Here is a 21,148-nt window from a genome sequence, read left to right as displayed (position 1 = left end):
GAATGAGAGACTGAAATTGAGCTAAACAAATGTAAGTGTATGTGGGGGAAGATGTCTCCAAGTGGGCTTTTTCCCTGTGGATTTGGGGAAAGGCGACAGGAGAAGAGATGGACAAACTGAGGGTATATCTGCACTACAATACTAAGTCAACCTATGTTAGGTGGAATTACAGCCACTGCAGTAATGTTCACACTACCCTCCTTCTGTTGGTGGTGCCGGTCCTCACCAGGAGGGGGCAGCTGGGAGCGGAGGTTGCAGCTGCCCAGGGCTTCTGGGGGCCCTGAGCAGGGAGCCTCTGCGCAGCAATCCAGCTAGGAACAGGGAGTCGGGGGTGTGACAGTGCCCCCTGTAAGGCTTTATGGAAATATGCTTATGAATAATATATGACATAACTGGAATATGTTTTATGCTACATATGCCATGTAACATATCTCTGTAAAGGTTATGATCTAGTGAATCTATTCATCTATTTGTATGCATGTGTCATTATCGTATTCAAAGTTATGAATATTGGCTGTATACTTGTTTGATTTTAAATAACCTTAGTAAGGAATTTGCTCAGCTTCTTTAGAAAGGAATTTGCAAGTTAAGTGCCCAGTCAAGAAGCACTTAATGCACAATGAGTCTTGGAAGGCTCCAATCAAGATAAGAAGTCTACCTGAGGACATTCAAGGTAGCATGTGAACCATGGCTGCTGCCTATAAAAACTGAGTCATGCACGGACATGTGACTTGCCCAGGTGACTCCAAAACTTCATCTTGGAGCTGGACTTTGCATAGGAGAGAGGGGGAGTCTTCACCCACAAGAGAAAGTCTATTTAAACCCATGGGAGACCCCTTCATTTTGTCTTCAGCTGGTTAAAGAGATAGCCTTTCCACCCCCACGGATACCTGAAAGAAACTGGAACAAAGGACAGTAACAACAGGGGGTGTGGGTGATTGCTGGACGCAGACTAGAAGGACACTAGTCTGTAAAAGGAAGCTTACTGGAATTCCTCTAAGGGTGAGGAATTTTTTATCTGTATTCAGTTTTCTTACTGTATTAGACATAGACTTGCATGTTCTATTTTATTTTACTTGGTAATTCACTTTGTTCGGTCTATTACTACTTGGAACCACTTAAATCCTACTTTCTGTATTTAATAAAATAACTTTTTACTTATTATTTAATCCAGAGTAAGTAATTTATACTTACTCTGTAATGCTTGTGGGGGGACGGGGATGGACAGCTGTGCATATCTCTCTACCAGTGTTATAGAGGGCGAACGATTTATGAGTTTACCCTGTATCAGCTTTATACAGGGTAAAACGGATTTATTTGGGGTTTAGACCCCATTGGGAGTTGGGCATCTGAGTGTTAAAGACAGGAACGCTTCTTAAGCTGCTTTCAGTTTAAGCCTACAGCTGTTAGGGGACGTGGTTCAGACCTGGGCCTGGGTTTGCAGCAGGCTAGCGGGTCTGGCTCAAACCAGGCAGGGCACTGAAGTCCCCAGCTGGGAGGGCAAGGAAAGCAGGGGCAGAAGTAGTCTTGGCACATCAGTTGGCAGCCCCCAGGGGGATTCTGTGATCCAACCCCTCACAGGGGGCAGCTGGGGTCTAGCTGCTTGGCTTTCTTGTCAGTTTCATGGCTCCATGCATAGAGCCGTGAAATTGACAAAATATCCAACAGCTGATGTAAGGAATGCAGTGTCTGCACAGACAGTGTCTCCCCTTAACTAGACCGACATAAGCCCTACACCTCTCATGGAGGTGGAGTTATTATGTCTTTGTAGTAGGGCACTTACATCGGTGGGACAAGGTTGTAGTATGTACACTGACATAATTAGGTCAGCGTAACATGCCTCACATCGACCTAATTGTGTAGAGTAGACCAGGCCTGAGAAAGAGAGAAGAAAGTAAGAATTAAAAGGGAGGCATGTGATTGTAAAAGACAAGACCACAAAGGAGGAGGCAACCAAAATATGAGGAAGTGGGGGGTGGAGAGTGAAAGGGAGGTGATCAAAAAGAGAAGAGATAGCAGACAGAACAGCAGGGAGAAAAAGGAGGACAAAAACAATGAAAATTAGGCAGGGAGACAGCTTAAGTCAGAAAAATCTCACTCCCTTCACTCACCCACATCAATAAAAAAAAAGTCACTCAAAGAGCTACATCTAACCTGACAGCTATGTTCTCCTCTCAGACCATTTACCTGGCTTTAATCATGATGATTCCTGTCCCAGGACACGGTGACCAGGTCCTGTACTCAGTCCCTATGACAGCATAAAAATTGCACTGAGTTAGCTTCCCTACTCGAGGCACCCCATAATCTTTAGAGACTAGCCACAAGATTTAAGGAACATTGTTCCAATGGAAAAAAATATAAATACAATCAACGTTTTGAGGATAGGTATCTCTCTGAATGTATTTTCTTTAGCATGACTGTCAGTTTGCAGTAGAACTTGCTGTGTATCATTTTACAGAATATATTAACAAACTGGTTGTGATTTGTGTTACATTAATACATGCTATCATGTTCTAACTGATGCTGGTAGCAACTGATAAGGATGAAACACAATTTCAACCATATTCTCATGAGCAGTACTTATTCATTTGGGTAGTTCTACCGAATGAAATGAAACTACTCATGTGAGCATGGATTGTAGGAATGGGCCCTGGATTAAAAATGAAAATATGTTGCTCTACATGGAATTTATGCTGAATAATGCAATAGGTTTAACCAGTGATGATTTTTATTTCAAAGGATGAGGTTTTCAGAAGTACTTAAGTGACTTAGGGGCACAAGTCCTATCTACCTTCAGTGGGACTCATTCTCTAAAATCAATTGGGTGCTTTTGAAAATACAACCCCAAATCAATCTATTTAACTTCTATAGTGAATCACTTTATTACAGGCAAAAGCTAGAGGAAGGCAGAAGTAAGATTCCAATTTTTCTTATGGTAATCACAGACCCCTGTGTTTTCTGAAGTTTCCATAAATGCATTTTTAGCACTTTAATTACTGTTTTTCCATTCCTAATAGAAAGTCTGTGAAACATTTTCCATTGTCATTATCGGAGCCTGATTGCTTCATTGGTTCCCATTTGCCCCAAGGTGAGAGTTAATTTTAAAGCAGCAGTACATGGAATCTCTTAAAGGAAAATGTTCAAACTCAAAATGGAGGCAGCTCTTTCTTTTTTACTTTTAACTAGAAAATCTTTGAAGAATGGCAGAATTGGAAGTGCGATAGAAACAGGTATCATTTTAGTTTTTCCTGAAACTACAGGAGAAATTATCCTAATTTCCCAGCCGATAATAGAATTTTCTTAATGCTCATGTACTGCTTAGTTTTATTATCTGCTTGATAAAAACTTGCAGCATTAACTTTGCTACACTAAGTGAATAACCAGTGAGTGTCTGGTGTTCTGCATTTATGGTTCAAATATACCATTTGAGGGGAAAATGTTAAAGCAGGGTTCTAATACATGTATATAGCATCAGCAAATAACATAAAGATTAATCTGATGACATCATTTAAATACCCTTTAATGAGAGAGTGATTATGGCAAAGCCCACTTGACAAAGCCCTGGCTGAGATTATTTAGTTGGGGTTGGTCCTGCTTTGAGCAGGGGGTTGGACTAGATGACCTCCTGAGGTCTCTTCCAACCCTGATATTCTATGTATGAAAATTTGTATCAGCAGCTGCAAGGATGCCCCTTGAAATTTTTCAAATGGTATGTACAACTGAATCACTCTCACTTGTTCTCTCATACTTTTAGAAGGTCTTGAGGCTGAGCGAGTCCTGCAAGCAGAGCGGGCTGGAAGCGGGGCAAGGCTGAGTGGGGGAGCCCTGGTGCAGGAGCCAGCCCCTCAGCAGTGATGAGGAGGAGTAGCACTGTTCTCCACTGACCACTCAGGATTGGTCCCCCAGACCCTCCATTTTGATGGGGTAGAGGGTGGCAATGCCAAAACTGAGTGAGTGACATTGAGATCCGGAACATGGGGAACACAGGGCTAATTGGGCTTGGCCCCTGCACCCCTCTATTATAATGGAGAGGTTGTGGGCCAAATCTGAGTGGGCAGTGGGGTTGCCAGCACTGCTGCTCCTCTCTGCTGCTATGGGGCAGGCTCCTGCACCAGGGCTAACTGCCCAGGAGCCTGTGCAGCCTCACTCCACCATGGTATGCATTGTGCATAACGTGTATGGCTGCGGGCACACAAAACTGAATAAAGAAAAGGAGTACCTGTGGCACCTTAGAGACTAACCAATTTATTTGAGCATGAGCTTTCGTGAGCTACAGCTCACTTCATCGGATGCATACAGTGGAAAATACAGAGGATATTTTTATACACACAGACCATGAACAAATGGGTGTTTATCACTACAAAAGGTTTTCTCTCCTCCCACCCCACTCTCCTGTTTGTAATAGCTTATCTAAAGTGATCACTCTCCTTACAATGTGTATGATAATCAAGGTGGGCCATTTCCAGGACAAATTCACTTTAGATAAGCTATTACCAGCAGGAGAGTGGGGTGGGGGGAGAGAAAACCTTTTGTAGTGATAAACACCCATTTTTTCATGGTCTGTGTGTATAAAAATATCCTCTGTATTTTCCACAGTATGCATCCGATGAAGTGAGCTGTAGCTCATGAAAGCTTATGCTCAAATAAATTGGTTAGTCTCTAAGGTGCCACAGGTACACCTTTTCTTTTTGTGAATACAGACTAACATGGCTGTTACTCTGAAAACTGAATAAAAAATAAGGACTCTACAGGATTTTAGGGCATCCATCACTGTAATACTAGACACTTAGGCATGATCCACAAAAATAAATAGGTGCCTAAATCCTGCTTTTAGGCTCCACTGTGCTCCACAAAGCTCCTGCTTGGCTGCCATCCAATCCTGTAGGAACCTGAACTCACTCAGCACATAAATTCTTGCAGTAAAAGTTCCCAAGGCACCAAAATTTCTGCATCTGTGCATGCTGCTGCCCCAATGTAAGCACCCAGACCCCTAGCTCCAGCCTGTGTGGAGGAAAGTAGATGCTCCTCCGTCTAATTTACGTATGGGGGCTCATCTTGTAGGCCTGCTTAGAGCCCACCTAGATTTATACATAACAGAGGAGGAGGAGCACAATCTCCTTCATAACCTTTAGCTTAGTGGTTGGGGTTATTCTCTTGGGATGTGGGAGATCCTGGTTCAAGTCTTCCCGAACCCCTGAAGATGAGAAGGGATTTGAACAGGGATCTGCCACCTCTCATGTGGCCTAACCACTGGATTATGGGATATACTGATGTGGGTCTCCCTCAATCTCTCCTATTGAAGTTGTTTCATTTGAATTAAATATTAATTGGGGCAGAGAGTGAGAGAGTCCAGTGGGCAGGGTGCTCACCTGAGAGGTGGTAGTGCTCTGCTCAGATCCTCTCTCTTCCTCAGGCAGAGTGGGGACTTGAACTGGTGGTCTCCATCAGGTGAATGCCCTAACCACTGTGCCCCGGACCCACACCACTCCCTGAAGCAGCCAGCATGCCCCTGCGGCCCCCAGGAGGTGGAGGGAGAAACGTGGCTCCGCACACTGTTCCTGCCTGCAACCACTGCCCCCTCAGCTCCCATTGGCTGCAGGTCACCCTTCCATTTCAGCCCCCACGTGAGTTAGATAGCTAAACACCTATCTTCCCCCTGGTTCATAGATAGCAAGCAGAGAGAGGTGCCTCACTGCAGCCTGGACTTAGGCACCTATCTCCATAAGGGGGTTGGGGGTGCGGCGTGGGGTCTTAGGACACATCCCCCTCTTTGGCATTTCCCATTGGCTAGTTTAGCACATCCCAGCCTGACATACTTGCTTTTGTAGATCCCATTCTAAGGCACCTACCTTGCCCCATGTATTGTATAGGAAACCTAGGAGCCGAACTCAGATTTTGTGGATTCCAGTGTTTTTCCTGTGATTTTCTAGGCACTAAATCCCTTTGTGGATCTGGGCCTTAATATACAGCATTATCTGTAAGTAATGTTATGAGAGGCAAAGTGGTCCACTGGATAGAACATTTCACTAGGACTGAAGAGTCATGCAGTCTTTTCTTGACCCTACCACTGACCACTTGTGTGACTTTGGGCAAGTCACTTCACTTCTCTGTGCCACTGACACCCTTTATCTGTCTTGTTTATTTCAACTGAAAGTCCCTGTCCCAAGAGCTATCTCATACTACATCTTTGTACAGTGTCTAGCACGATAGGGCCCTGATCTCAACTGGGACTCAGGCACTACTGTAATCCAAATAATTGTGATAATATCAGATTATGCTCCTCATCAAACCTGCTCAAATGTCCCTCATTTCAAGAAACGTCACTTATTTTAGTCCCCAAATTATCTGTGTTTCCCATGTATTTTATGTTGATACTTGTGGCCACTAGTTGGTTATAGCACTCATCCAGATCAATGGGAGTTGAGCAGCTTTCCCTTATAGAATACACTAGAAACAGATTAAAAGGTTTTCATGAGCAAATCAGTCTAACCGGCTGACCAGCTGGGAGGTATGGATGGGAAACTATGATCTGCGCTTGGTTGAAATAATGGCTGTACCAGAAGAGATAAAGGGAGGGTGTGTGTGTGTGTTCGTTCCCAATTTCTATTTCCAGGCAGAAGATCACACACACAAAAATAGTAGAAAACATGGTGCACTGGACTTTGCATTTATTAATCCATAACATATCTATTTCAACAAGTTAATTATCACAAGTTAATTTCTACAGATCATTTCTCTTTTCCAGCCTCTTCACTACAGATTTTCCACAATTCAAATGTGACCTAGAGAATCTCACCATATTAATTAGAATAGATTAAGGCTAATCCCTATTTCTATCACTGCCAGCTAATATAAATGACCATTTTGTATGAAGCTAGCTGACTAAAGAAAATGTTAAATCATGAGGGGGAATGTAGGTTTTGTTGTTTTTTTTTTTAAAAAAGATGAGTGGCCTGCTCTAGAATTGTTCGATTTCATATTTTACAGCAGAGGTGGGCAAACTACAGCCCACGGGCCACATCCGGCCTGTGGGACCCTCCTGCCCGGCCCCTGAGCTCCTGGCCTGGGAGGCTAGTCCTGGGCCCCTCCCCTACTGTTCCCCCTCCCCCAGAGCCTCTCCTCGCCACGCTGTCGGTGCAATGCTCGGGGCTGTGAGCTCCTGGGGCAGCGCAGCTGCAGAGCCCAGCCTGACCCAGTGCTCTGGGCTGCGCGGTGGCGTGGCAGGCTCCAGCCGGGCTCCAGCCACTGGTGCTCCAGGTAGCGCGGTAAGGAGCCAGGGAGCGGGGGGGTTGGATAGAGGGCAGGAGAGTTCCGGGGGGGCGTGGACGGTCAGAGGGTGGGGAACAGGGATCCCGGGGGGGCAGTAAGGAAGGAGAGGAGGGGTTGGATGGGGTGGCGGGAGGCAGTCAGGGGTGAGGGTTCTGGGGGCAGTCAGGGGACGGGGGGGTTGGATGGGGCAGGAGTCCGGGTGGGGGCATCAGGAAGCGAGAAGTGCGGGCCAGGCCATGCCTGGCTGTTTGGGGAGGCACAGCCTCCCTTAACCGGCCCTCCATACAATTTTCTGAAGCCCGATGCGGCCCTCAGGCCAAAAAGTTTGCCGGCCCATTTTACAGAAATGATTCTAGAAGAACAGCATAATAAAACAACCTGAGATTATCTCTCTTCCTGTACCATACCACCACCACAAGGGCTTGAGCCCAATACTGATATATAAGAAGAGGAGCCACTGTCAGGGAGTTCTCTGTAAGGATCCCACAGCTTTGGAATTTATTCTGCCATTCAGTCCATAATAGCCCAATTCTGATGATCTTGAAGGCATGATGTAAAGATAATATTTCCCCACAACATTTGAAAATGGTGTTTGGGGGGGATGTAAGGGTGGTGATCTGTGGGAGGGGAAGGGGGATATGAACTTTCTGGTTGCTTGGTTTGCTGTTAGGGGTAAGATTGAATTGTATTCCTGGACTTTAGTTAGGCCTGGATTTTGGGTTTGTTGTATTATGAAGTTATATTAAGGCATCTAAGACAAATAGGTGGCACCCTCTTTCAGCTTTTGAATAAGTCTAAATAACAATAACAGTAATAATGACTAATATGTATACAGAACCTTTCATCTAAAGAACTTTGCATATTTCATGATCTGATATGTAATGTAGTGTCTCTATATATGAGTGCTAAGAGTGGAGAGGTAAACTAACCACAGATAAAAGCAGTGAGAAAAAGGCTTTTATTCAACTATTAAAAAACCTTTGTTTTATAATTATTAATATACCTGATATTTAAATAAAGTATGAACAAATCTTATTTATAATCTGTATTTGTTACCTTTAAAAGACCCATTTGTGTTTGGTCAACCTTCTATTATCTGCATTTTTGTTCTTTTCCAAAAGTGGTCCCCAGATATGATAAAATCTGCTTGATCATGATATAGGTCTGTCATTTTTCCACTTAAAATTTTTTCCCCTGCTTTATTTCTGCATGCCATGCATATTGGGTGATCTGTGCTTTCCCAAAAGTGAGTTCTTATATGTTAGGCTGCTCATGGTAATAGTGTTACTAATGGGTCTGTTAAGGTTTTTTCCCACTTTGAACTTTAGGGTACAGATGTGGGGACCTGCATGAAAGACCCCGTAAGCTTTTTCTTACCAGCTTAGGTTAAAAACTTCCCCAAGGTACAAACTTTGCCTTGTCCTTGAACCCTATGCTGCCACCACCAAGCATGTTAAACAAAGAACAGGGAAAGAGCCCACTTGGAGACATCTTCCCCCAAAATATCCCACCAAGCCCGACACCTCCTTTCCTGGCGAAGGCTTGTTAAGAATCCTCACCAATTTGTACAGGTGAACACAGATCCAAACGCTTGGATCTTAAGAACAATGAAAAATCAATCAGGTTCTTAAAAGAAGAATTTTAATTAGAATCATAGAATCATAGAATATCAGGGTTGGAAGGGACCCCAGAAGGTCATCTAGTCCAACCCCCTGCTCGAAGCAGGACCAATTCCCAGTTAAATCATCCCAGCCAGGGCTTTGTCAAGCCTGACCTTAAAAACCTCTAAGGAAGGAGATTCTACCACCTCCCTAGGTAACGCATTCCAGTGTTTCACCACCCTCTTAGTGAAAAAGTTTTTCCTAATATCCAACCTAAACCTCCCCCACTGCAACTTGAGACCATTACTCCTCGTTCTGTCATCTGCTACCATTGAGAACAGTCTAGAGCCATCCTCTTTGGAACCCCCTTTCAGGTAGTTGAAAGCAGCTATCAAATCCCCTCTCATTCTTCTCTTCTGCAGGCTAAACAGCAGAATCCCAGCTCCCTCAGCCTCTCCTCATAAGTCATGTGTTCTAGACCCCTAATCATTTTTGTTGCCCTTCGCTGGACTCTCTCCAATTTATCCACATCCTTCTTGTAGTGTGGGGCTCAAAACTGGACACAGTACTCCAAATGAGGCCTCACTAATGTCGAATAGAGGGGAACGATCACGTCCCTCGATCTGCTCGCTATGCCCCTACTTATACATCCCAAAATGCCATTGGCCTTCTTGGCAACAAGGGCACACTGCTGACTCATATCCAGCTTCTCGTCCACTGTCACCCCTAGGTCCTTTTCCGCAGAACTGCTGCCTAGCCATTCGGTCCCTAGTCTGTAGCGGTGCATTGGATTCTTCCGTCCTAAGTGCAGGACCCTGCACTTATCCTTATTGAACCTCATCAGATTTCTTTTGGCCCAATCCGCCAATTTGTCTAGGTCCTTCTGTATCCTATCCCTGCCCTCCAGCGTATCTACCACTCCTCCCAGTTTAGTATCATCCGCAAATTTGCTGAGAGTGCAATCCACACTATCCTCCAGATCATTTATGAAGATATTGAACAAAACCGGCCCCAGGACCGACCCTTGGGGCACTCCACTTGATACTGGCTGCCAACTAGACATGGAGCCATTGATCACTACCCGTTGAGCCCGACAATCTAGCCAGCTTTCTACCCACCTTATAGTGCATTCATCCAGCCCATACTTCCTTAACTTGCTGACAAGGAAAGAAAAGGTAAAAGAATCACCTCTGTAAAATCAGGATGTTAAATACCTTACAGGGTAATCAGATTCAAAACATAGAGAATCCCTCTAGGCAAAACCTTAAGTTACAAAAAGACACAAAAACAGGAATATACATTCCATTCAGCACAGCATATTTTACCAGCCATTAAACAAAAGGAAATCTAATGCATTTCTAGCTAGATTACTTACTAACTTTACAGAAGTTCTGAGTCTGCATTCCTGATCTGTTCCCAGCAAAAAGGGATTTTCACTGATTGACCAGTGGCTTTTTCCTTTAGACAGCTTTTTGCTGAGAAACACGACAGGATGGAACTTTTGATTTGGTCCTTTTTGCATTAAGACTGCTCCCACACCACTCTTGGATGCATTTGTGATTACTAGGAATAGTTTGTTAAAGTTTGGGGCCCTTAGCACAGGGTTAGACATGAGTGTCACTTTAAGCTGGTTAAAGGCCTTAGACACTTTTTAGTTTACTGAACGGCATTTGGCTGTTTTTTTTTTGTTAGGTCTGTCAGTGGGGCAGCGATTTGGCTGTATTGCGGTACAAATTGCCTGTAATATCTGGCCAAGCCTAAGAACGATTGGACCTGTTTTTTTGACTTTGGGACAGGCCACTTTTGGATATCATTTACTTTGGCCTGTAGGGGGTTGATAGTTTTTTGACCCACCTGGTGTTTAAGGTAAGTTACTTTGTTGAGGCCTATTTGACACTTTTTAGCCTTAACAGTTAGTTTTGCCTTCCTTATGCACTCGAAGACTTTTTTTTAGATGTTTTAGGTGTTTTGCCCAGGAATCCAAAAATATGGCCACACTGTTAAGGTAGGCGACTGAATATTTTTTCAATTTCGCTAGGAGACCATTTACAAGTCTTCAGAAGGTGGCGGGTGCATTTTGCAGCCCGAAAGGGAGCACATTAAATGTATACAGCCCGACATGTGTGGTGAAGGCTGACTTTTTCTTGGTGGATTTATTTAGCAGTACGTGCCAGTACCCCTTGGTTAAGTTCAAGATAGAGATGAACTGGGCCCGTCCCAGTTTTTTTAATAGTTTATTTGTGCGAGGCATTGGATCGTTGTTTGAGCGAGTTACAGCATTTAGCTTACGGTAGTCCACGCAAAAACGTATCTCCCCATCTGGTTTGGGAACTAGAACCACTGGAGATGTCCATGCACTGCCAGAAGGGCGGATTACCCTCATTTGTAGCATACCCTGGATTTTTCATTTTATAGCAGTTTTAGCTTGAGGAGACACCCAGTAAGGTTGGGCTTTAATTGGGTGAGCATTACCTGTGTCAATGGAGTGGTATGCCCGGTTAGTTAGTTCTGGGGTGCCTGAGAACGTCGGCGCATAGCTAGTGCACAGCTCTTTGATCTGCTGTTGCTGCATATGCCCAAGGGTTATGGAGAGGTTCACCTCTTTCACGCCACCATTACTTTTTCCTTTGTAGTAGACACCTTCAGGCCACTCAGCGTTATTTCCTTCCTGGGTGTAAACTGACAAACCTTTAATTCTTTGGAATAAAAGGGCTTTAGAGAATGAATATGGTACACATTAGGCTTTTGGTTGGAGGTGGGGAATCCTATGAGATAATTAACAGCTCCCAGGAGCTTTTGGACCATGAATGGCTCTTCCCACGACACTTCCATTTTATGGGCCTGGAGCTCCTTTAAGACCATGATCTGGTCTCCTACTTTGAAGGAACGCTTTTTGGCATGTTTATTATATTAAAATATTATTATTATTTTTTGGCTCTTTTTGAGCATCCTTTAGGTTTTTTTTAGCAGGGGCTAAAGAGGTTCGGAGGGTGTTTTGTAGGTTGGTTACAAAGTCCAGAATGTTAGTTTTTGGAGAAGGTGTAAACCCTTCCCATTGCTGCTTTACCAACTGTAATGGCCCTTTAGCCTCGCGGCCATATACAAGTTTAAATGGTGAAAACCCTAAACTGGGATGTGGTACAGCTCTGTAGACAAAGAGCAACTGATGCAACACTAGGTCCCAATTATTGGAGTGCTTATTTACAAATTTATGTATTATGGCCCCCAAAGTTTCATTAAACTTTTTCACCAGGCCATTTGTTTGATGATGGTAAGGGGTGGCAACCAAGTGATTTACCCCATGAGCTTTCCAAAGGCTTTTTATAGTTTTTGCTAGGAAATTAGTTTTTGCATCTGTGAGGATATTGGAGGGCCAACCTACCCTGGCAAAAATGTTTGTTAGTGCCTGGCACACACTTTTATCCCTAGTGTTGCTTAGAGCTACTGCTTTCGGCCATTGGGTGGCAAAATTTATGAAAGTTAGTATGTACTGCTTTTCTGGGGGGTGTCTTTTTTGGAAATGGACCCAGAATATTGACAGCTACTTGCTGAAATAGAACCTTAATGATGGGGAGTGGCTGTAGAGGGGCTTTGACCTGTTTTTTTTTTTTTTTTTTTTTTTTACTTTTTGGCACACCTTACAAGACCGGACATAGGTAGAAACATTTTTGCCCATTCCCTTCCAGTGGAATGATTTTTTAAAATGGTTTTTGGTTTTGTTTACCCCAGCATGGCCACTAGGATGATTGTGGGCTAAGCTTAACAGCTTTACCCGGTATTTAGTTGGAACTACCAACTGTCTCTGAGGATGCCAGTTTTTTTGGTGTTTACCAGAAAGAGTTTTTTGTATAAAAGTTTGGTTTTTTTTACAACAAACCAGGATTGATTAGAAGAGCTGAGAGGTAGTGGGTTGCTTCGTGCTGCCGTTCAAGCTTTTTGGAGGCTTTTATTTGCTTTTTCTTTGGTTTGGAACTGTTTTCTTGATTCTGGAGACATTAGTTCCTTATTGGATTGTGGACCTGGGCTTGGTTCCTTTGGAAGCAATGCAGGTGATGGGCCTGTTTTCGTTGACTGTGAACCGCTTTTCGCTGGTGCACTATGTTGGGGTTCAGGCTCCGGCTGAGCCTCTTGTGTAGGGTTATTTGTTGCTGCCGGTGCAGGTTTGGTGGGGCCCTCTGGTGTTGGGGTTGCAAGTACTGGATTCAGTGCTGGTAATGGTTTTGGTGCTGCTTGTTTTGCTGGTTTCGGTTTTGAGACTGGCTTTGTTTGGGTTTTTGTGACTGGATCCACTACTGCTGTTGCAGACATTGGCATGGGGTCTGGTTCTATTACCTTTGACCGGCTTTTGGTAGAAGTTTCTGAAACAGAGCTATGTGTGACAGCTTGCTTAACCTGGCTGTGAGTGACCATTCCCACCCTCTTGGCTAGCTTTACATGATTGGCCAAGTTTTCTTCCAACAGCATGGGGATGGGATAATTATTATAGACTGCAAAAGTCCACGTTTCTGACCAGCCCTTGTACTGGACCGGCAACTTGGCTGTAGGCAAGTCAAAAGAGTTTGACTTGAAGGGTTGAATCGTCACTTGGGCCTTTGGGTTGATTAAGCTGGGGTTCACTAAGGATTGATGGATAGCCGACACGTGTGCTCCAGTGTCCCTTCACGCGGTGACCTTCTTTCCGCTCACACTCACAGTTTCCCTCCGCTTTGAGGATATCTGGGAGATATCTGGCCTGAGGACCTCTGGTGTGATTCCGGTGCAATGAAAAACATTGTCCAGCTGACGGGTCACTGGGGCGAGGTGGGTTGCCAGAGAACGGTGTGGCGGGACGATAAGGTGTTTGGAGTGTTCCTTGGGGTGTATTTGGGGCCTTGGGCTGCCCCCGGTAGTAGGGTGTGGTCTGAGGTGGTTTCTTTTGGTATCAGCTTCAACTGCGACCAGGGTTGTTCCTCTTTCCTCTCTCCATGCGTTTTGTTCCAGTTTGCCCCTTCTGATATTTGCCCCAACTGCTACTAGTTTTTTTCTTTTCTTCCACCTCCACCCATTTGGCTTCAATCTCCCCCGCCTCAATTACAGTTTTGGGATTTCCATTTATGATGTATTTTTTTATTTTCTCAGGAACACCCTTTAAGAACTGCTCCATTTGCATTAGGAAGGGCAACTTTTTTGGAGATTTAACACTTGCTTCTGATATTTAGGCATCCCAATTTTTTACAATGTGGTAGGCATGTTGGGTAAATGACACGTCTGGTTTTCACCTTAGGGCTTTGAACCGCTGATGGGAATGCTCGGGTGTTAGTCCCATTTTGATTTTCCCTGGGTTTTAAACAGTTTATATTTGTTCATGTGTTTCTTAGGCATTTCAGCCGCCACTTCTGCTAAGGATCCACTGAGCTGCGGCCTCAGCAATACCATTTACTGGTCTGTAGAGATGCTGTACCCAAGGCAGGCCCTTTGGAAGTTTTTAAAGAAGGCCTCAGTATTATTGCCTGCCTTGTAAGTGGGGAACTTTTTGGGATGGGAAGCGGTACCTGGAGAAGGATTGCTAGGGTTTGTTGGTATATTTTGCTGAGCCTTTGCCTTTTTTATTTTTAGTGCATGCTTCCACTCTTTCCTTTGCCTTCATTTTTTTTCTTTCCCTCCATTTTTTTTGCCTTCATAGCTTTTCTCTGGGCAGCCTCTAGGGCTTTTTCTGCCTCTTTCGCTGTCTTCAATCTGGTTAACTTTAGTTTGTGTTGTGCCTTGGTTTTTGTCATTTTAGCCTTTTTGTTTTTAACTAACTTTACACCTGAGAGTTACAAAGAAAACCACAAAACAAAACAAAAAACCTGGCTTGTAAAATTTTGCTGGGCTGTAACGTGATACCTATGTTTTTAATAGCTATTTTCAGCCTACAGAAAAATTATTAAAAAAAACCCAAAAACTAACACCTTTGTCTCCAGGCAAATAGAAAGAAAACCCTTTAGCTGCTCTTAGTTTAAAAAAAAAAAAAACTTTTCAGGTCTGTGAAAAACTAGTGACTTTCCCTGCAGGAGGTTAACTACCCTGCCTTTAGGTAGAGATAACTCCAGCTCAAAAAAGAAAAATCCCTTTGTTATGCCTGCTGCTTTGTCCCCCAGGCAGAGACACAGAATTTAGAGCTGCAATCCTCTTTTACAAAACCTTTTAAAATCCTGCTGTGCTTCTGCTTTAAAATGATCTCAAAAAAATTTCAAAATGATTTCAAAAAAATCTCAAAATGATCCCACCCCTCTGCACTATGTCAAGTTTCCTTCCCCTCTCTGAACTCTAGGGTACAGATGTGGGGACCTGCATGAAAGACCCCGTAAGATTTTTTCTTATCAGCTTAGGTTAAAAACTTCCCCAAGGTACAAACTTTGCCTTGTCCTTGAACCCTATGCTGCCACCACCAAGCGTGTTAAACAAAGAACAGGAAAAGAGCCCACTTGGAGACGTCTTCCCCCAAAATATCCCCCCAAGCCCTACACCCCCTTTTCTGGGGAAGGCTTGATAAAAATCCTCACCAATTTGTACAGGTAAACACAAAGCCAAACCCTTGAATCTTAAAAACAATAAAAAAGCAATCAGTTTCTTAAAAAAAACTTAATAAAAAAAAGGTTAAAAAATCACCTCTAAAATCAGGATGGTAAATACCTTACAGGGTAATCAGATTCAAAACATAAAAAATCCCTCTAGGCAAAACCTTAAGTTAAAAAAAAACACAAAAACAGAAATATGCATTCCATTCAGCAAAGCGTATTTTATCAGCCATTAAACAAAAGGAATCTAACGCATTTCTAGCTAGATTACTTACCAACTTTAGAAAAGTTCTAAATCTGCATTCCTAATCTGTTCCCGGCAAAAGCATCACACAGACAGACAGACCCTTTGTTTCCCCCGCTTCCAGCTTTGAAAGTATCTTGTTTCCTCATTGGTCATTTTGGTCAGGTGCCAGCAAGGTTATCTTAACTTCTTAACCCTTTACAGGTAAAAGGGTTCTGCCTCCAGCCAAAACAAATTTTATAGCACTGTATACAAAAAGATGGTTACCCTTCCCTTTATTTTTATAACAGGGTCCTGCCCCAAATCAGTCTCTTTTGGACTGTAACCTAACAGTCACTGTGGGTTCTGTGGAAAACCTAACTTAAGTGGTCTGAAAATTCTACTTGTGATATCAATAACTTAATGGATGAGATCAGATTCAATTTCTTATACAGAGATAGGCAATAGTACTGCTGAAAATTATCTACTGTTAGAGTGGATCACAAATTGAATATGAGACAAAATATATTGCAGTTGCGAACAAGGATATCATTCTGAGGTGTCATATGTAAAACTCAGGAGGTAATTTTCCTGTTCTACTTGGTACTGGTAGGCTCAGCTGCAGTATTGTGTTCAGTTCTGGGTACCACACTTAAAGACAGATGTGGACTAAATGGAGAGTCCAGAGGAGAGCAACATAAATGATAGAAGGTTTAGAAAAGCTGAGGAAAGGTTAAAAAAACTGGGCACGTTTAGTCTTGAGAAAGACTGACGGGGGGTGGGTGGGTCTGATAATAGTCTTTAAATAGGTTAGTGGTTGTTATAAAGTGGACAGGCTCAGTTGTTCTCCATATCCACTGAAGGCAGGACAAAGAATAATCTGCTTCATCTGCAGCAAGGGAGAGTTAGGTTGGAACGTTTTCCTGAATATCTATCTATAAGGGTAGTTAAGCACCGGAATAGGATTCCATGGGAGGTTGTGGAATCCCTTTCATTGGAGGTTTTTTAAGAATAGGTTAAGCCAACACCTGTCAGAAATTGTCTAGGTATACTGGGTCCTGCCTCAGTGCCCGGTGCTGGACTAGATGTCCTCTTGCAGTCCTTTCCAGCCCTACGTTTTTATGATTCTGTGCCGATATCTGTCTCTTCCGATATCTGTCTAGCTTACATCCAGTTAAATGCATGCAGGACCAAAAGATAACACAATACCACAGTAAGAACGTGGCATATTGGTCAGAGGACGCTACTGTGACTGTCTTGCAACTCATGGCTCTGTTTCTGTCCCCACTTCCTTTGATTTGTGGTGAAGAGATTGTTGCAGTTCTAGTTCTAAATGTCATGTGAGGTTAAAGAAATATTGTACATTGATTTTAAACTACTGAAGTAAAAATATGCACCTACCCCCAAAAGACAGTGAACAGACCAGACAGAGCTCCCCAACAGCTGGTGCTGCCTAGAGCATAACTATTCAACAATCAAAAATGCACATCTCCTCTAAAGGGCTGCTAGGTTTTATCATGCACATAGTCAAGGAATATCTTTAGTGGTTGTTGATGGCTTGGGAGGGAGTGTTGCTTTACCTTTAGAGTCACAGACAGGGATTTCCCTACACCCCCCCATAGGGGTGTTTACCCCCCTGAATTTCCCCAGCACCCCCGCCTCCATTTTTGTGAACTAGTTACATGCAGTGTTGCCAATTTTGTGATTGTTTGGAAATTTGAATTGAAATTGAAACATGAATACACACTTTAAAAGCATATAAAGTATATGATAAAATACATGTATCTGAAAAAGTATAATAGATTTGAAAAGTATGAACATAGACTAGCTTCCTTATACAGCTGTTGTTTTTTATGACCATGTCAGTGCATTCATTTCGGTGATGTTGGCCAACCTAATAATATCAAATTCTGATTTGTAAGCAAAGTCTAAATGAGCTTTCCCTGACAGCTAGTGATGAGCTGGGGGCTGGAGGGAAAGGCTTCAGGACCAGATTGGATTTACGTTCACACCTAATCTACCATGGTATCCAGCAAACAGAGCTGTGGTGCCCAAGTGATAGATTTTGGTTGGGGTTGGGTTATAAATCACTTGAATGCGGGGGGTAAAGAAATGTTGTTATTCTTATTGTATGAGTAAAGGGCAGTAGAACTGTACTTATCCTCTGATGATTGAGGGCATCAAGAAAGAGGGTGGGGGCAGGTGTTTTGCTTGATGGTCTGCCTGAGTCACAAGTACTATTAGACCTGCCCCTCTCCACTGTTTAAAGACAGAGCTGATTAGGCTCCATAGATAGGCTTTTGTTCTGTTAAGTGATCACTACAGCTGAAATCACTGAGAATCAGGTCTAAGTGCTTAGACCTGCTGTGGGACAGTGTTTCTGTGGAAGAGACGGCCCAGTCTGCACTAGTACCGAGATTCCCCCACTGAGAGCTCAGCTGAAATCACTGAGAGCTGGGTGGAACCTTAAGAGACCAACTTGCAACGGTCACACTGGCAGGTGGCAGCAGAAGGTGATGGCTCAGGGCCATTGGCAACAGATAGATGGAGTGAATGGCAGCACAGTGAACAACCATGGCCAGAGCGAACAGTGATCAGCTGGAGGAACAGCAAGGTGCCTTCTTGCCCCACATCTGGGAGGTGAACTCATGTGAAAGCACCTCTGAACTCTGAGTCTCCACTGACCAAGGACAACACCGGTGAGTGTTAATGAGGCTATTAAGAATGCTGGAGACACAACACAGTTCATGCGAACAAACATGGCTGTGGCATCATACTTTCTATTTAGGCAAGAGATACCACACACCACAAACTGGAGGCCAATGTTAAGAGCACTGTCACTTGTTCATTCTGAAGCTGAACACTGGTTCCGAACAAGATCAGCAAGTGCTCGCTATCTTTCTGCAAGAAACTCAACTGACTGGCTAGACGCATGTGGTGCAGCAGTTGAAAAAGTGAAGAACTCTCTCACCACATTCAAAAAATGTGCATACATGGCTGATGAATGCACCAATGCAAATGGTCATCAAGTATTAAGTCATTGTGTACGTTATCTTGATGTCAGTCATAGGCCAGTAGATGCATTTCTAGATGTTCAAGTTATAGAAGACAGTTTGGCTGCATCTGTGACAACCCACATCTTAGAAGAGTTAAATGCTTGTCAATTGGACCCCAAACAGATGGCTGCTTGTGCATTTGATGGAGCTGCAAACTTCTCTGGAAGACATGGTGGAGCACAAGCTTTGCTCAGAGAAAAGTGTAACCCTAGTCTCTCCTATACACACTGCAGAGGCCATGTACTCCAACTAGCGATAGTACGAGCTGCAGACTCTTCAAAAGACATTAAAAAAGCTATAAATGTAATGTCTTCATTATATTCTTTTTTCAGCAAGAGTCCAAAAAGACTGAATATCTTGGAAAATATAGAAGATACACTGGGACTGAAATTCAAATTAGTCCAACCTGGGAAAGCCCTCTGGCTTTCTCATGAGTGATCCTTGGCTGTTGTCTTAAAATTATTCTAGCCATTATTACTGGCTTTGGAAAGTATCTACCAAGATGGGATGGATCTAAGTAGTGAGGCTGGTGGATTACTTTTGCTTCTACATTCAGAGAAAACTATTGCCATTCTCTTTCTTGTAAGTCTACTGTTGAAACCACTTGGGTCATTAAACAATGCAATCCAGGCATCTGCTATAACAGTAGTAGATCTTTGTCCAGCAAAGCTTGTCCAGAAGCTACATTTGGATCAATCAGAGAGCTATTGATTGAAAAAGTACTGGAAGAAGCAAAGACTTCAGTCCAGAAGTTGACTAATGAAGGCATTTATACTGAATCCTTAAGTGAAGAGGACATGAAGTGTTTGTTAAGACAACTGAAAAAGTACACAGACTTGATTCTTAAAAATCTACAACAGCGACTTCTAGATTCTACTCAACCTCTAGTTAGCTTTTACAGATCCCTGTCTTATAAAACACTGACAGTTGAGTGAAGTGAGGCACTACCAGCAATGGGGCTACCATGTGCTCAGGACAGAATAGAGAATTTGAACACAGAGTAGAATATCATATGACGTGACGAATGAATGAAGATTTGACTTCAACTTCTTTTTTATCATCACTAGTGGCTCTACCCGATCTTTATGTTATGTTTCCTGGGCTGAAAGAAGTAGGAATTCATCTCTTGCTACTCCCAGTCACAACAGCTACAGTTGAGCGTTCTTTTTCATCATTGAATAGAATTTTGTGTTTTGAAAGAAGTTGCCTTCTGCCTGATCATGTGAATGAACTAATGAGCATATCAATTGAAGGATGGAAGTACCAGGCACACGAGAAGCCACCAAAGATGAATGTATTGCATTCAAGAAGTTCATTAACAGAGTTGTGCAAAATTATAACAAGAAACCAAGAAGGATGTAGATGTAGTGCTTCATAAAAGGCTTAAGTAGCCAACTTTAATATGTGTGATGATTTTAAAAACTAATAAAATGGTCATGAAACATTTTTCAGTTTTTACTGTGGTGCCATACAGCCCACCTTCACCCTCATGGTCTCAACCCTCATCGGCCCTGATCCCCTCCTCCCGCCCTGTACATTTGAACACCCCCCCTGCATTTCAATTCCTGGGGAAAACACTGGTCACAGAGCAGGCAGATATGTCACTCATAAGCTGCTCAAGGGGGAGGAATCAACATCCAGGCTGTCAAGGTTCCTTCCCCACTCTGAACTCTAGGGTATAGATGTGGGGACCTGCATGAAAACCTCCTAAGCTTACTTTTACCAGCTTAGGTTAAAACTTCCTCAAGGTACAAATTAATTTTACCCTTTGCTCTTGGATTTCCACTGCCACCACCAAACTTTATCTGGGTTCCTGAAAAAAACGGAGTTTGGACACGTCTTTCCCCCCAAAATCCTCCCAATCCTTGCACCCCACTTCCTGGGGAAGGTTTGGTAAAAATCCTCACCAATTTGCATAGGTGACCACAGACCCAAACCCTTGGATCTTAGAACAATGAAAAAGCATTCAGTTTTCTTACAAGAAGACTTTTAATAGAAGTAAAGGAATCACCTCTGTAAAATCAGGATGATAGATACCTTACAGGGTAATTAGATTCAAAACATATAGAATCCCTCTAGGCAAAACCTTAAGTTACAAAAAAGACACACAGACAGGAATAGTCATTCTATTCAGCACAGCTCTTTTCTCAGCCATTTAAAGAAATCATAATCTAACACATACCTAGCTAGATTACTTACTAAAAATTCTAAGACTCCATTCCTGTTCTGTCCCCGGCAAAAGCGGCATACAGACAGACACAGACCCTTTGTTTTTCTCCCTCCTCCCTCGCTTTTGAAAGTATCTTGTCTCCTTATTGGTCATTTTGGTCAGGTGCCAGCGAGGTTACCTTTAGCTTCTTAACCCTTTACAGGTAAGAGGATTTTTTCTCTGGCCAGGAGGGATTTTAAAGGGGTTTACCCTTCTCTTCATATTTATGACACAGGCATTCAACTCTTTAG

The 21,148-nt window shown here is 43.2% G+C and overlaps 1 long non-coding RNA gene across 3 annotated transcripts in view; it reads left to right on the top strand.

Annotated features, from left to right (window-relative positions):
* Positions 1-684: 684 nt before the first annotated feature.
* Positions 685-21,148, top strand: part of LOC140908151 (uncharacterized) — a 149,495-nt gene continuing 129,031 nt past the window's right edge. The window contains exon 1 of one of the 3 annotated variants that reach the window (XR_012157784.2): positions 685-1,002. This is a non-coding gene — a long non-coding RNA (uncharacterized LOC140908151). The remainder of the gene's footprint in view (positions 1,003-21,148) is intronic. The other 2 variants (XR_012157783.2, XR_012157785.2) reach the window with 2 other exon arrangements.

The sequence above is a fragment of the Lepidochelys kempii genome, chromosome 3, assembly GCF_965140285.1.
Source record: "Lepidochelys kempii isolate rLepKem1 chromosome 3, rLepKem1.hap1, whole genome shotgun sequence".
In the NCBI taxonomy this organism is placed as follows: domain Eukaryota; kingdom Metazoa; phylum Chordata; order Testudines; family Cheloniidae; genus Lepidochelys; species Lepidochelys kempii.
The sequence above is the reverse complement of the archived record's forward strand: the minus strand, read 5'-3'. Positions and strand labels throughout refer to the sequence as shown.